The sequence below is a fragment of the Anguilla rostrata genome, chromosome 3 (assembly GCF_018555375.3).
Source record: "Anguilla rostrata isolate EN2019 chromosome 3, ASM1855537v3, whole genome shotgun sequence".
NCBI classification, from domain to species: domain Eukaryota; kingdom Metazoa; phylum Chordata; class Actinopteri; order Anguilliformes; family Anguillidae; genus Anguilla; species Anguilla rostrata.
Window position 1 is genome coordinate 14,213,621 of NC_057935.1, and position 6,317 is coordinate 14,219,937.

The following is a 6,317-nucleotide window of genomic DNA, read 5'->3' on the forward strand; positions in this document are numbered from 1 at the left end:
GTGTTTCCTTACATTTGCAATCTGCTTGAACCAATGTCTCATAGTGCACACACTGCGTGACTTATTGCCAAAATCATTCTTCCCTTTTTCTAAAACGAGCCTATTAATAATGTTCACCGCATTGCATTATACATTCTTCAACAATTTCTTTGCTCAGCACTTTATTTCTTCCCATCATTGTGGAACTCAGATAATGAAATATGATGAAGGATTATTAATGTGTAATGGACAACGCAGGCTGTAGAAACAGAGTGTGCATGGGGATCTGTTACTGTCCCCAGTGGTTGTCTTTTCAAGGCTGTTTTTAGTGAGCAACACAGGACAACACGCAGTGAGAGAAGAACACCAGCAGGTGGCGAACAGCTTCTTCTAGTCATAGCTTAACAAAGCCATCTAACCTTCTATTTTTTTTTAGGGAGGGGGGTTGAGGGGATTTGGGGGGGGGGGGGGGTTAATGTTGTAATTATGTATTTACTTAACTGAAATTCAGTTAACTGTAAATTGGGAATCTGCATGCCACAATTAATTTAAATGAGAGAAATGAAACAATGAGTTTAGCATAAATCAAGTGAATGTTCAGGGAATGTATTTTACTGTAAAGTTACAACAATGAGGATGCAACAAATTTGTGTTCCTCCATCCACATTCTGCAGGCAGTCTGAAATGTAACAGTGTTTAATGATTGCTTAATAGGGATCTGAGGAGGAGGCTGTATTGCCATCTATCAGCCGGAGGATTGAATTGCACTATGAAATAGTAAATCTGGCCAGTCGAAAATGACTGGCCTTTTTAATAGGATGATGAAGGAAATAAAGACTAATCCCTTTACTTATTCTGTGTTGTCCACACAATCCTTGTGATACTGTGACAGAAATATTGTTTCAGTCTTACTGATTTCAGCAAACTTAAGCCGTTCATTTAGCAAATTTTGATTTTAGCAAGTTTCAGTTGAAGTGAATTTATCATCACAAATAACTGTGATTAGGATTTGTTGAAAATAGAGTCTCTTTGAAATGTACAGTAGATCTCACTTTGTGTTTGTTTGCCCCTTGTTGCGACTAAACCTTTAGTACTATGTGTTATTGCTGCAAATAAAAATCAGGGAGATTACGATGATGTTCTGTGATTACAAGGGTACTAACCAAGACAAACAACAAAACCACAATGTTACAAACAGCACCATCCTCACAGAGACTTTCAACAGCCAGATGTCTCTGAGGGCAAACGAGGCCAGTTTGTTTTTTTGTTGGAGATTTTCTGTAATCATTCGCATGCCATTTGGCAAGTTGCCATACATGGTAATAACTGTCATGTCCTGGTGAAGGTGCATCGGTCTGGGGACACAAGATGAATGAGGGAGTTTTCCGCGTGAAGCTGAACTTCCCCAACAATGGAAGTCCTATTGCAGAGCTTTGCTGTTGTCGGGGTCGCTGTGTGCCAGGAAACACTCAAAGCCGCAGGAATTCTGTTTTCTTTGTTTTCCCTCTTTATCATGCTTAGCGATCTGATAGAAACACGCTTCTAGTCTGGCACTCTTGCATTACTGCCGCTGGTCCCAACGGAAGTGTGGTTTTTAAAAAAGCACAACATGCAGGGAGTCAATGGAATGGGAGGAGGCAGTTTATGAAACTGGAGATAAGCATTATTCAGTTTTCCGCTTCGTGGGCACCCGCAGTGTTATCCTTCTAGCCTTCACACATGCTCAAGTCTCATTTATGGAGATTTACGTCCAAAAATAAAATTATTGAATAATTTGGTAGAGGTTTTTTGAATATCTGACGTGTTAATGCCTTATAAAACAAAAACATGTTAACGTTTGTACTCTCTTTAATCAACCTACAATCCTCCATAGTTAGATTGTGCTTTAAAACAATTACTTTCAGCAAGGTTGCGAAAATTAATGGGAATGAATTAGAAACCGGAAAACCGGGAGGAACAACACTGCCGTTAACAATCAACACGGACATCTGATGTCGCTAGTATTCATGTGATGCAAATACAGTTGCACTGGTGTGGTTGCACTGATCAGGGGAGGTGTGGATGAGTGGAGGTGTGGCAGAGGGGTCAAATGAGGACTGTCTTATCTGAAAGCTGACACATTTTCATATTAAAGTTGCCTTGTGCTGTGGGAAGTAGGGATAAGCACTATGAAAAGATTCAGAGGTTTAGCCTCTTTATAAAGAGACCGAACATGAATTTGTCAGGAGATAATCTAGCTCAGTATTTGAGTACCTCTAAAGAAAACATGGAGGTTTACTTCTGCTTCTAACAACACAGGTGGCATTTGTTGACAAAAAATAAATAAAATCAACCAGTTGTAATCTCAACATTCAGGCAAAATGTTTTCCATGAAACAAAACAAAACTGCACGTTACTGCTTGAAACTAGAACTGCTTCTAAAAATGTAGATGACAGCTATCAGGCTTCAACAACCATTATCGATTTTGACATTTCAAGATTTTCAATCAATGATTTCAATTAAAAATGTCACAGATTGCATTCAAACTTAAAATCAAAAGGAACAAGATCTTTGAGCATTCTTTAGCCACTCTGGGTCTCTGACCCCACAAATAGCAACGTGTCCTGTGTCTGATCAGGGGCAGTCTAGATTCTCAGAGAAAGCAGACACCATGACAACCTTCCATGCCCGTTGAGGGGATGGGGAGAAAAACAGCAACTTTATTGTGGCTCCAGTTTTGCCAAGGATGTTTCCTTTGATGTTTGTGGAGGGGGATCTGGGATAAATAGACAACATTCCTATGGCTACTCTCAGCCAGTTTGCCAGATCAAATTATATTGTCTGTTTCTGAAAGGCAGTAATCTAAAAATAAGATATTTAACACGTGTCCCCCATTCAGCTTTTTCATAAGGGTGACTGAAATGGAATTTAAGGACAAAATTATTCAATGAGTTTGCAGATGGTGGGGGTAAGGGGGGAGGGTGTGTAGAGTCTGTTTATTTATGAAGTAGTGGTTTGTGGGAGTATGTTACTGACAGGGGGTCAAAGGTCAAAGTGAAAGGCAACTTTCTTTTTTCCATTGGGCCATTGACCTCATCTCAATAACATAATGAAGTGTTGGGGCACGTGGGGCTAAGCTGGGGCCAGTGAACTAACCCAAACCTTATTCTGAAAACCTGGACAAGAAGCTCAGCTCAAAACAATCCCCCCCTGTATGGGCTGTGTTTTTGTTTCAGCGTGGGTGGCTGGAGGGGACCAAGGAGGCCTTTATTAAGAAAGATGTGTATGTGTGTCCCTGTGTGAGTGCATTCACAGATGTGAGTGTGAGTGTGCGTGTGTGAGTGTGTGTGTGTGCGTGTGCGCACATGCCTGCATGCATGCGTACGTGTGTGTGCGTGCGTGTGTGTGTGTGTGTGGTTTTTAAAATGTTTCTGTAAAGGGAAAATGCTGTGTCTAAATTTGTGTATTTCAACTCTAATTACTGGAAACCAAAATCAGAAAAGCAGGGCTTAACAACAGCTATATACATTCACATCCTGTACTTTGGCTTTCTAAGTGCCCTGCTGAACAGATCTCTATAACAATAAAAATATCATTGCAGTAATTATTTCATAGCAAACTGTATTTGGTACTGTATAAAATTTTCAATGGCGATGTGCACTTTCAGTGCCCTGGATCATATAACCACAATTTTGTTTTGCGAAAAAGAGGGGGGGAGAAAAAAGATTTTTTTTTCATAATCGACAGACTGTTTCCGCTGTGGAGCTGTGGTTCTGGCTCTTTCTGTCTGTTCCTGGCAGGACTACATGTTGTTTATATCCAAAGACCCAAAGTTTAATCCTGCTTTGTTTTCTCTGAAAACAGGCTCTGTGACAAATTCATGGGGATAAACCATGTGATTAAATTTACTGCAGGAGAAGACTGACGACTACACCTCATAGAGGTCTATGTGTGTGTATGTGCGCGTGCTTGCATGCGTGTGTGCGTGCGTGCGTGCGTGTGTGTGTGTGTGTGTGCGTGTTTATGTGCCTGTATGATTGAACCAACAAAGAGCTCAAAGAACTTGCAACAGCAACAAAGTCTGGGAGAAAAACATGTTAACAAGGACTGAAATACCCTCTTTGACTGCACCAGAACATTCTGTGGTTGGGGGGGGGGGGGGGGGGGGTTGGGGTGGGTGGCAAGCCGTCCAGGGTACGAGGGGTGGAGCTGAGGAGAACCTGAAGAGGGGTGGGCTAAGGGATAAGAGCAGGGCGGGCCAGGCCTGTGTGGAGCAGAGCAGGGTGCGTTCATTTGCGTGGTGGTTGGGATAGAGGAACTCACACACACCTACAGTGGCAGACTAACCTGTCACTCATCCTTCTCAGGGTGGTTTTTGCTACAACTATGCTGTGCAACTGTGTCCTGCAACTCGAGACCATTCTGTGCATGTGTGGGGCTAGGGAGAGAGGGAGCCCTATGCTAATCTCAGGTTTTTATTTAGGGGAAGGGGTGGCTCGTCATCTCCAATTTTTTTATTTTGCTGTGTGGTCATATGAGACATTGGCTGTAGACCACTAGAGAGGCAGGTTTAAAAGCAAGGAGTTAAATCACACAGAACCTTTAGAAAGCCATCAGATGTGGCGCGTTAAATCTTAAATGTGGTTTTGGCTTTAATATAGCTTAGCCAGGTGACGCTTCAGAAAGTGCAGGTGAGCATTCTGGTGCTAGTTCAGAGAGTGGAGGTAAATATTGGGTTGCCAGATTAGAGGGCTGCCGTTAAGGACTAGAGCGCAGGTCAGGACCGGGGGGTCCTTAAACATTGTGTCCTCTGTGTTTGTTCTGAAATGCAGCTGTGTTTGCTCTTTGTATGAGATGTAGACTGACTACGGGTTTCACTTCCTCAGCCCTCACAAATATGATCCAAACTTTCCGAGATATTTTTGTGTAGAAAGTACAGCCCTGTGGTATATAAGCCACGGGTACATTGTAATTTGTAACCCTAGGATTTCCGTTCTTCTTTTTTTTTCTTTGTTTTTGAGCAAACCATGTGATCTTTTGGTGTCTTTCTGAAATCCAATGAGTAACCTTGACAAAAATAAAAATCAGATCATGCTTATTTTGCGTTTGCTGATGAAGATCTCCTGAAGAACATCTTTGTGTTTCCTTAGCGATCTTATTCCGAGAGAAATTTATTCTCAAATAAGTTTGGCAGTTCTGTAGAAAACAAGAAAACCAAGGCACTGTCACAATTAATTCCTCTACAGAGCTGGTTAAAGCATAAAGCTGGTGTGCAAGTGTGATGGGGATAGTTTGCACATGATGACTGGATCGGTCTATCCCACCTACAGTCTTGAGTGACAGGCCAGACCTCTGTTAAGCAGCCGTAGGTCCATTAGTTTCAGAGAAAGAGCTTGTTGTTTCCTCTTAAATGACTCCTGCTCCAGAAACTCAGCGGCCTTGAGCAATTATGCTTCCCACTGGCCAATCTGCAGATATTTATTTGGCCATTTACAAAAAAATGTTGCCCTCTTAATTGCAGTGGATGCAGTGGAATTTCAGGAATCCTAAGTAAGTAACAGAACTCCAATGAGGGCCAGAGTCTCGCCATTCTAACACTAAATCCCCCAGAATGGGGAGGCTGCAGGACAGGAGCTCGCAACCTGGCAACACCTGCATGCTTTTAAAGGTGACCCTACGTGTCCCCTATCTCCAGACTCGAACTGCCTATCCACAAGTCTCTGTGTATACTCCTATATACTGTGTAAACTACAAACCTCCTGAGAGGGGAGAGGAGACAGATAAGATATTTAGGTGTTATGTTCCAGATCGAGGGCAAACATGTTAACTCTGATAGCAGCCCCAGAGGTTGGCACGGTGCCTTGTGGTGTGTGTTCTTTAACAATGAGAGCAGTCATGAGCCCTGTGATAGGTGATAGCCACATAAAATAACGTTGTTTACATGCATTTCCGTATCTGGCTCATAACTCACGTCAGTTTCCTGTCCGCGGATCTGGGGGCTGGAGGCTCCGGTCTGAGTGTGTAATGGGTTTGGAGGAATGTACAAGGGCACTTAATTTGATGTACATAAAGCTGCTCTCCTCCTTTCCGCGGTAATGTGAAAAATGGGCACGTTTAAGACGAGCTGTAAAAAAAGCCAAACAGAACCATACTGTCGAGACTGTCTCCTGCTGTCAAAAAAAAACGATAAATTCTGCTGTCAAAAAAAGCCACAGTGTTCCGGAATTTGATGGGAGTGTTTCACTCTTGAACAAATAGTTCACTCGTAAATGTTTACAATTTTTTTTGCCCCAACACCCTTCAGAGTCACCCTTCAGATGTGCCAAGCATAGTGAAGGTGTTGGGCCATCTCTGTGCT